The sequence below is a fragment of the Schistocerca americana genome, chromosome 2 (genome assembly GCF_021461395.2).
Source record: "Schistocerca americana isolate TAMUIC-IGC-003095 chromosome 2, iqSchAmer2.1, whole genome shotgun sequence".
Taxonomy (NCBI): domain Eukaryota; kingdom Metazoa; phylum Arthropoda; class Insecta; order Orthoptera; family Acrididae; genus Schistocerca; species Schistocerca americana.
In genome coordinates this window covers 781,739,499-781,746,863 of record NC_060120.1, presented here as the reverse complement: position 1 = coordinate 781,746,863, position 7,365 = coordinate 781,739,499, and positions in this window count along the sequence as shown.

Here is a 7,365-nt window from a genome sequence, read left to right as displayed (position 1 = left end):
TTAATGGATTTAAAGTAAAACAATAGGTTACACAACCCTCTCGTTCCTAGCTATCTTACATTGTAAATTATTAAATCACCTCTATAAATATCTGCCGGTGATCTCATTCATCCACAATTTTGTTATCGGATCGAATATGATGCCAGAAACAGTATCATGTGTTTTGTCTGATGGTTCAATACAAATTATGCTGCCATACTACTTCCTGTCTCTGCTATAACTTTCTTTCGTATCTGTTCTCCATCTTCTTCCTCGTCTTCTTCTTGTACTTCTTTTTCTTTTTGTCATAATCTTCATCAAGAAATTCATCTTCTTCTCTTCCCCTCCAATGTTACCAGTTATTTCCCTGCCTTCTGCTTTTATAAATTTTCCTTCCGAAGGAAAAACCCTAGCCTACATATCGGTGATTATATATTCGTATTGGAGTCGCGTTGTGTTGCATATATACTGAAGCGACGACCTCCGATAGAAAATTTTTGATGACCTATTGTGCATACGCACAGACTGTCGCCTATCACTGACAAGCTGGCTAGCCCACCAATAACTTTTTTCCTATCCGCTCCCTTCCGTCATGGCTAGTGTGTTATATTCTAGGACCAATAAAGTTTGACATGTTGACACCGTTCGCCCACAATAGAGAGTCACCTTTCCTGCACCAAAACCTGTCTTGCCCTGAGGAAGGCTTTTGTTATATAAGAAATTTATTTTATACAAAGATGCGGTACAACATCCAGAAGGATGCTAATCATCATGACGTCGGCCGCAGAAGCCTTCGTAGTTACATAAGGATTTCTTTGGCTTTGGTCGTCTTCTTGGTCTTTCTTCTCCTTTCAGAATAGCTGCCGGTCTTGAAAATTCCTGTAGTGTTTGAGAAAAGCGTTTCATGCTTTTTCCAGCGCAGATTAAATGTCAGCCTCCCAAGCACCAAAGAGAGCTTATTGAACGTATTTCCTTGAAACTTCAGCACCTGAGATTTGAGACTAATTTTCGGTCTGATGGAATTGAGAAGCGTGTTGCTCTTCCCCGGATGAATTTTCACACTGTACTGATTATAAACTTACTGGCTGACCTCCCAGGCAGTGGATAAGCCATTTCTCCGCAATATTCTTTCTTCCTGGAGTGCTAGGAGGTACACAGGAGAAATGTGAATTTTGGAAGGTAGTAGATAAGGTTCTGATGGAAGTAAAGCTGTGAGGACAGATCATGAGTCGTGCTTGGGTAGTGAGGCGTAGCGCCGTATAACGATCCTGCCTTGGAGGCGGTTAAGTGGGAGATGTGTCTCAGAGCTGGATAGTGACAGATGGTGACGCGCGACCGGACGCGCAGTAGTTTATGTATCAGCCGATAGAGGACAATATTGGATTGGAGGACTGTGATTTTAGTTTCGATTGTGCCCACTAGAGTGCACTAAAGTAATAGAATGTTTTTCATAAACTGTTCTAGTATTTGCATAAAGTGTTATGATGTCTTTATGTTTAGGTAAAATGTTATAAATGTGTTGTAGCAGTATGAATGATGCGTGAGTGTGGTTTAAGGTTAATATGAAGATAATTGTTTAACGAGTTATGTAGTGGGATTTAGTGTGGGAACATTTCGAAGAAGTATGGATATGAACAAAGGAGATTTTTGTAGAATAGATTTGTAAAGTAAGTTTATGGTAAAGGGAAAGTTAATTCAGGTATAAATAACAATAGTAAATAACTTTGTGCATAAACAAAACTTCAGCATATTAGATAATTACGTCGGTAAAAAGGTTCAGTCGTTAGGTTTACTATTTTGCCGTTGGTTATTGATGAAAAGCGCGGACTGACGCGGGAGGGTGTTGTTTTGCTATTAGCTATTGAGTAAACTGACCAATGGTGAAGCAATATTCTTCGCGCGCCTTTCTCTGCTGGTAGAGAAGACTGAGAGTATTCTAGAGGAGGAGTGGAAGCCTAACAATGAAACAGATCGGACGTGTGTAGTAGTAGTTCCGATGTAAATGATAAGTTGCCGGATCTAGCAGTGTTTCCTACATCAAACGTGTTGGAATGTGACGGCATAATTACTCCGATGTGTGTGTAGAAATTTCGGAATTTTTAAGTGAATTTTGTGACGAGAAAAGACATATATTCCACGTGGCGTATTGAGTAGGTCGGTGGCTAAAAACTGTGACTGCATTTGGTACCGACAGACTTAATATTTGGCGAACATTGTGGATCTAAAACAATCAGTATTTTTGTAGCTATTACGTTTCCGGGAAATGCAACACCATAAACTTGCTAACGTGAGTAAAAGGGATTGTGGGTGACTGTGTTAAGAGTAGCACGGGCTTGGCAGTGATACTTGTTCACCTGAGTTTCAGAATATATTAATTGAGGACAAAATTTCCAACCTTTCATTTCATATGAAAACTTTATCCCGAAACGTAGATTAGTGACTTTAATTGCAGCCTGGTTCACGTCGAAGTACAGCATGTTTCACTCGGCTTCCCTACTGATGATCTGCTGAGACAATGTTCACAGATAGGTGCAGGTCCGTCGTAAAAGGACGGAAAGAACCGCGCCGCCGCACGTGGTGGATCGGTGCCGGGAAACACTAAAGCCGTAGTATTTTGAATCCGAGGTCGAGAGAACGATTTTGATGGACCGAGCAATGAACGATAGTGAAAGAATTTAGTGAACCGGTACTAGCCGAAGTTTGAACGGAACCCGTTTGAGTTGCTGGAGCTGCAAGAAAGAAGATGATAGGCATGTCAGCGGTGGTGGCGAGCAGTACAACGAGGCAGCGCGGCCAGCCTACACGACGATTGGGGGACTCGGAAACTGTTACGGCAGCCGCAGGGGATCGGACTCGCTTTTTCAACACGCCGAGGCTACAGCATTCGACAAAAGATAAGTCAACTTTGTTCCATCTGTTGTGTGTGTGTGCTGAAAGACTGAGTGAATACGGTGAAGCAGGAAGAACTTTCACTCGGTGTGAGTGTTTCACGCACTATCACACCTGAACAGAGAGAAGGAGTAGATGTTAAAATAAAAGGAGATGTTTTCGATGATATTTCTATGTTATTTACGGACAGTGGAATTCAGTCTGCTGCAAGTTTGTCTGTTAAAGTAACTAGTGGGGATAATACTAATTCAAAAAGTGACATTAAGCATGAACTCAGTAACGATCAGTTGTGTGATGATAGTGTTAGTAATGTTCTTGAATCACATGTGGCAAATGTGTCAGATGTGGATACCAAATTTGGTATAGTGCCGGTGGAACAAGATAAACAAGAAACAGTGAAGCCCAAAAATGGAACTAGGAAGTATGGAGGAAATGTTTGGTGCTTTAATTGGCTCTATACAAGGACAAACTGAAAAAATTAATAGTAAACTCGAAAAAATTGACAGTGGATTTACTGAAAAAATTAGCAAACTTGACAGTGGTTTTAATGAAAAAATTAGTAAACTTGACAGTGGTTTTAATGAAAAACTTGAAAACCAGACTGCTGGTTTAAAAGAAATGTGGGAAAATGAATTGAAGTCATTAGAAAATAAAGTAGATGATAAAATTTCTCGAGTTGAGAATAATTGCAAAAAATCTGTTAGCATTGTAAAAGATGAATTAACAGAGGCTTTGAATAGAGTTGCTATTGGACACAAGCAAAGGGTAGATGAAATTAAAGAAGGTATACAAAAAGTAAGGTTAAAATAGCGGCTGTAGAATCTGTATGTGAAACTGATCACAAAGTGTTAGGCAGCAAAATCAGTTCTGAATCTCACAAATGTATGAATGAAGTAAAAACTGTGTCAGAACGAGTGGATGAGTCTGAAAAAAATGTTCTTCAGCTAACTAATCAAGTAGAAGGTATGGAAAGTAGGTTGGATGAGCATGACAGTAGACTACGCAAAGTTGAAACTAACCTCAAACTTGGAATTAACAGTAGTGGGTGTAGTTTTGTGGTAGAATCATCTGAAATTTCATATGTCACTAACAGACAGTTTTTACGTTTTGATCCAACACGAAATGTACATCGAAAAGAATTTTGGAATGATTTTGAAGGTGTGTTACCTAGTTTGTGGTCAGACAAACAAAAAATAGGTTTTATTACGTCAAAATTCTTAGGAGAGGCCAGAACTTGGGGGTTATTGCTACTGAACAGTACGATACTTTGGATAAATTTAAAGAGGCATTTTTGCAAGAATATTGGGGTAAGCAAAAACAGATGGAGTTATTAAATAGCTTCTGGGCGGGGGAAAAGTTTAATCCCAGAAGGGAAAGTGTAAAAAAGCTCGCGTTAAAGTGGATGACAAATTTGTCATACTTAAACAACAAAATCGAGCCAGAGCACATTATTATGGGTTTGGAAGGTAAACTGCCTATGCACTGGCGGAACAAACTTATTTCAGCGCCGAGGGATGATGTGCGTAAGTTCATTAGTCATTTGGGGAGGGTTGAGAAGTTATTGCATGAGGAGGAATATGCAAATCGTATTGACAGACCACCAAATGATGCAGGACCGCGACATAACGTAAACATTAACAGAATTGGCGTGTATCGTGGAAATGGCAGGAGTAGAGGTGCCGGGAGGTGGCGCTATCCTGCAAATGATAGGCGAAGTAATGGGGAACAGGTGCACGATTATCGGTCGTATTCTCCAGTGCGAGAGAATGATGTTGTGCAAAGACAGCAGCAGAGAGAGGTAAACGTAAGAAAGTATACCGAACTACAGAATCCGTCAAACTAAATGCCGTCTGTGAAAGGGCTAGCATTTACCAGACGGTAAGTAGTAGTTTGAGCCCGCTAGCAAAACCTTTTGTATGTGTTAATAGGATCCAGACAGGGATTGTAAGGGAGGTACAGGAGAAGGTAGTAGCAACAGACGAAACGAGCTACGTATAAATCTGTACATTTAATGGAGGTATAGAGGATTTTTTTTGTATAGACATAGACAAGATTAGCACTGTATTGCAGACGAGAGGGATGGTGTATTAGTGGAATATGTGACAGAATCTGACTGCAAGAAAGTGGTTTGCAACCAAGTTGAAGTCTAGTCATGTTCTGAGGAAGGAGAAAGTACAGAGGCTGCAGAATTACAGGAAATTAGTGATGCAGTGTGGAGGAAATATTAGCGTTTATAAATGACGACATTTGTGAGGCTATTAGGGAGAAGCAGGAGGATGGTGACCAAAGTGGGGGTCGACTAATTAATAGTGGAGAAAGGGAAGAGAGAGAGGCTATAATGGAGAATAGCGAAACGCCAGAAGGGAGTTTTGAGTTGTCACTAGTGGATAGAATGCTTAGTATGGGGGAAAAAGTGGTGAAGGTGGTTCTGCAAAAATCTGTATAACTTCCGGAAACAGGCAAGGTTTCGATAGATGAGAGGTTGTGAATGACTTGTTGGAGGAGGGTGCTGATACTAGCAAGCAAAGGAAAGTATTGAGTCAACCAATAGTTAGTCTGCAAGTGTGTGATGAAGAGGTACAGTGTTTAGCTGATACATGTAGTGATTTATGTGCTGTGAGTAAAGGTTGGTTAGAATCATTGCAAAAAGGGAATGATCTTGTAATTATGCCAGTAATGGGGGTAAAGATTATTGTAGCTACTGGAAAAGTGAAAAAAACCTGTTAGACATGAAGTTCTGTTGCCAGTGAAAATAAATGGGATGGAAGTATTCCATAACTTCCTTATAATTCCTGATCTGTGTATAAAAATGTTGATTGGTGTAGATTTCTTTAACCATTACAAAGGGAGATTAAATTTTAAAGAAAGTGTGATAATTTTTGGAATAAATGTGAAAGATGTGGTTGTGCCTTTTTTTCCGAAAAGATTATGTCATCGATGAAGAAGTAGCCAGTATACCAGTTAGGTATTGTAGAAGAACAGAGGATTTGGGGGACTAAAATGAGTATGGAGATGATGTGGGGGTGGACCCTGAATAAATGTGGGTGGTATAAGAAAAAATAGAGCAAAATGTGAAAGACGTGCCAGGTTTAGAGGAGGATCAAAGGGACCAGTTAAGAGTAATGTTACTAGATCATAAGTTTTTTCTGATAAACCTGGCTTAGTCAAGGGGTATGAATGCTACTTAAATATAAAAGATAACACTCCTTTTTTTCAAAAAGCCTATACCTATAGCTGAAAGAAACAGGGAAGCTGTTAGGGACCGTATACAGATTATGATTAAATGGGGGATTGTTTTTTCTTATTGCCAGTCTTCCTCTTCTAATCATTCAGAGCTGAATCTATCTTCTGTAATATTCTTCTCTATCAGGGAAGGTGTGTTTGTAGGTGTAAGATGGAGTCATGGGATTAAGATGAAGTAAGTTTTGTGGTGAGAGAGATGGGGGTCAGTTTGTGATTGAAGGCTGAGTGACATGTACAAATATGAGAATAACCAAACGTGACAAGGGCAGTTAGTAAAGGAGATCTAGGTGAAGAATATTTTTTACGAGTGGAGTATGAATGAATGTGGAGAATATATGTATATTTTGTAAATACAATTATTGATTTCTGTTACATAGTGGTGAAACTATGAGGAAAAAGTGATGAAAAGAGACACTACATAGAAAGTGGTAACTATGTACTATAAACATTTTTGTAAATAATTGCTTTATAGGAAATGCGTTTTTTTACCATTAAATATTTTCAAGTTGAGTGAAAGTCAAACAAAAAATTAATATAACCTTTGGTTGCAATAGCAACTAGTTTTTTTTAATTCATTAAGTTTTTGCAATAGAAGTAAATTTTGGAAAAGAGTTTTGAATAGATTTGATCTTGAATGAGATTTTCACTCTACAGCGGAGTGTGCGCTGATATGAAACTTCCTGGCATATGAAAACTGTGTGCCGGACCGAGACTCGAACTTGGGACCTTTGCCTTTTGTGGGCAAGTGCTCTACCAACTGAGCTACCCGAGCACGACTCACGCCCCGTCCTCACAGCTTTACTTCTACCACCACCTCGTCCCCTAACTTCCAAACTTTACAGAAGCTCTCCTGCGAACCTTGCAGAACTAGCACTCCGGAAAGAAAGGATATCGCGGAGACATGGCTTAGCCACAGCCTGGGGGATGTTTCATATTAGCGCACACTCCGCTGCAGAGTGAAAATCTCATTCTGGAACTATTATTAAATAGTTGGACACCAACCGCAGTGCCTGAAAAAGACATTCAAAAATGAAATATAAAAAGTTATTAAAAAAGTTAGGAATGTTTTTCAGAGATTTGCAAAAATCTTTTCAAGTAAGAGGATTATCATCAAAAAAATTAAAGCATTTAGACTAGGTTAGTTATAGACTGCCAAGTCCGAAGTAAGAGATTTGTGATTTTATTCTATAAGAACGAGAATATTTTTGTGAAATATTTTGTAATTTTAAGTCAGGATCGATATTAGTATAAATT